Source organism: Fragaria vesca, linkage group LG3, assembly GCF_000184155.1.
Source record: "Fragaria vesca subsp. vesca linkage group LG3, FraVesHawaii_1.0, whole genome shotgun sequence".
Taxonomy (NCBI): domain Eukaryota; kingdom Viridiplantae; phylum Streptophyta; class Magnoliopsida; order Rosales; family Rosaceae; genus Fragaria; species Fragaria vesca.
The window spans coordinates 14,502,720-14,506,544 of record NC_020493.1 but is presented as its reverse complement, the minus strand read 5'-3'; positions in this window follow the sequence as shown (position 1 = coordinate 14,506,544).

Genomic DNA, 3,825 nt, shown 5'->3' with positions numbered 1-3,825 from the left:
CAGGCTCTGGTGGAAGGAAGGTATGTTAAAAGATAAAACAATACATATTGCTAGTTTGTCAGTATTTCAGTACAGAACTTATATTAGTAGCAATTATCAAGTCGGCTTTGTCATTACTTGATGTTGATACACATGGACACTCTAGGGTGATGATGGATTGTTATAGCTTCCGCCATTACGTTTACAATCACAAAGCACAATGTCTGTTAACTCCTGCATTTGTTCTCATTTCTGCTTACTAAAGAAGAGGACTAGGGAGTGATTGTTTACATACATTACTAGTTTTGTGTGTATTTATTTACATTTGTTCTATTGCTCTGGTGTTTGCCCTTAGGTTTATGTCAGTAAAACTGGGAAGGAATTGACTGGTCGAACAGCCTACAATGCGTATACAAAGGTACATGTGAAAGTAATAGTTTGTCCATATTATTGTAATCTATATCAGTTTGTTTCTTAGACATTGTTATTTGTACTTGACAGGAAAGTGGGAAGCGGTCTGCGAAGCCCAGAAAAGGGAAAGCCAAAAAATAAAAATAGTTGAGTTTCATGGCATATACCAAATTTTTCTGTAACCATATATTTTTTTTTACTTTTTTTTATTTTAGATCCATGTTGTATGAACATAATTTCATCCATTTGATCTAGTGTAAGTCTTGCCATACTAAATTGAGTAAATTCTGAATACATTTTACCACTTTACTCAAGATGATATCCGGATACAGCTCCTCTTCATTAGAAACCGGAAAACAAAACTGGAAATTTTGTATCTATAGGTTGTCAGAACAAGAGATAATAATGAAGCCAGCAACCTGTGATTCGTCCGGCATCAATCCGGTTTGTACCCTTTTCTCTTTATAAGGTGTTTTGAACTTGCAAAGAGAAAGCATGAATACAAAAGATATACAGTACAAGAAGCTAACACTAATAGGGGTAATAGCTTTATGCTTCCAGCATTATTCCACACGTTTGTGATCAGTTGTATGATGCAAGGTTGAGCCCTTTCTAGGCCTAAAATCCACTCATTGTTTACGAAACGTACATAAATTACTGTATTACATCTGCTAGGAAAGAGTTACACATTTACACCAAACAAATTATAGTAGCGGATATCGAGCTTCATTTGAAAAACGAGCTTCGGAGCTTCCGGCTAAAGATTAAAAGGCTTTGAAATGTGGTTCAGGTTCTTTTCGATGCCAATATAGGAAAGTCTATCTTATGTGGAATGTGGATATCTTTGTACTGCAATTAGAACACACCTTTCAACATATGCATAGTTTCCATATATTCTTCAACTCCTCAAATGATTGATTTTAGAGACAAGAAATTAAGAAAACCCCACCCTGCATTTCTATGTCAGATGCACGAAGGACAACATTGTACGTATCTAACACGTACTAGTTAAAATTTTCTGTGCAACTATGTTTTAAACTCAAGTATAGCTCTTATATGGGATCAGACTCATAATATATTTAGATTCTGGAATTATGTATTGTTCCCGTTTTTTTCAGTGTTTGTGATACAAGTTCAGTCCCGAGAAAATATTGTTGTGATATAACAAATATATGACTATATGCAGTTAATCGTCTGTTATTTCTAGCTAGAGATCAAGGGTGAAGTCGGAAAGCTAATGGGATGTCATGAGTTAGACATGGATTGTTTTACAATATTGGAGAGCATTCACAGCCTCAATTAGGAGAGTGATTTACTTAATTTCAGATTCAATCACAAGAGTGATTCCAGCCATTATTCAAAATAGATTCCTAACTGATGTATAGTTTTGGATAGTTTTGATTATGTAATTATAGACTTTATTATTCATTATTTCTTTATGTAATTGTCAATCACTCTAGCCTATATTATGTACACAATGTAAACAGTTTTGATCAATGAAAATATATTTCTACATGGTATCAGAGCGGGTTACCCATGTTCACATGTGAAACCCGAAGGCCACACGAACACCACGTCAACCCCAAATATTGTTCACGTGTTAGGCTTGAAAATTCGCCATACGTGCGGGGGCGTGTTGAGATATAAATCTCACATCAGGAATATGAGACATTATCTGTGAGTTTATAAGGGTTTGAGCCACTCCACTCATAGTCAATTGGTTTTGGTCTTGGATGTGAACCCTCTTGAAGAACCAAACTTGGTCTCTTGTTCCTCCATCTCCTAAACAAAATACGGTTGGCTGCAAGTGGGTTTTCCGGATTAAACGACTTCCTGATGGCACTGTGGATCGATATAAAGCACGCCTTGTCTCCAAGGGATTGCACCAGTGTCAAGGCATCGATTATCAAGAAACTTTCAGTCCAGTCATTAAACCTGCTGTTTTGGCCACACCAGTAAATCTGGGTATGCAAAGTCTCTTTTAGTCGTTGCGGGCGTGCCAACGCGCGGACGCGGAATGTAGTGGTTGTAGTAGCGGAGTGCACTTAGCCTTTTGCTTCTAATCAAGTGACTGAGGATGGAGAGAGCACCAACTCCACCGCAGGGTTCTTCAGATTTGCCTTGCGTACTAGGCAAGGACTTACAGTAGTCTGCCTGAGCGTCACAATATCGATACTCGACGTAAGGTCGAGCAGAGCTTCAACTGGGAAGGAAAGGAAAAAAGATAGCTCCAGGGAGCGTACAGGGAAATGCAAGCAAAGCTCCGGGGAGCGTTTGAAGGTTCAACTGTGTTGAAGGTAGTATTTTATTTTTGTTGAATTGTTGTTTGTCTCTTTAGAGAGAGAGCCTCGAACTCCTTTATATAGAGCTATTTAGGGCCACAAGTATTGGCCCCAAAACATATCAAAGACTTGAAAGTCTTCAACGATAAATGTAGGCGATGTTAATCACCTCATAGTCGTCACTCTGTTCTAAACAGTAGAGTTCGCCTAGAACACTTCTTGGATGTATGCTCCCTCTAAGCACTGTATGAGTGCCCTTGAATACTAGAAGTCTGGACGTGCATGCAAAGTAGATACACACAGTTTGCATGTATATCTCCTTAATCAAATAGAACTAGGAGTGATAGTATGCTTCACGCCTATACCAAACTTGATTGCACTCCCGTCCAAATTCATTTTGCAAACTTATTCCTCGCGCGCCTTCCGTCTCGCATGCAACCTCTCTCTTCACACGCAACCCATCTCGCATGCAACCTTATACTTCGCATGCAATCATTCTCGCATGCAAACTTATACTTCGCGAGGTCCTCTATCTATTTCGCATGCATATAGGACTCAACTTCTATGCGAAGTCCCTGGCTCTTCGTATGCAAACATTTTCCTTCGCCTGTAAAACACATAGGGAGCACATACACTTGCATACATGTGATTAAGGAATAGCAACCTTAATACATGCAAACTCTTCTCCTGGCGAGCCGCACACATATAGCCTTTTATGCAATTAAGGATACTTGATCCATTACACTTTAAAAAATTAGAGATAATTTCACTTTACTACCCTGAACTTTAGGTCTAAAATCAGTTTGATACCTCATCTTTTTTTTAATCAGTTTCATACCTAAACTTTCAAAATGGCACCAATCTTGACCAAAATGACTAAAATAGCCCTGGTTAATCTTTTTACCCTCTCAGAGTTAAGAATGGCAGCGGCGACTGCCAGGGGAGGAGGAGGGGCTGCCGCCGAGGCCCATTGCTGGTGGTAGGGATGGATGCCGGCGCCAGCCATGTGGTGGATTTGGAGGCATGTAGAGAGAGAGAGAGAGAGAGAGAGAGAGAGAGAGAGAGAGAGAGAGAGAGAGAGAGAGAGAGAGAGAGAGAGAGAGAGAGAGAGAGAGAGAGAGAGAGAGAGAGAGAGAGAGAGAGAGAGAGAGAG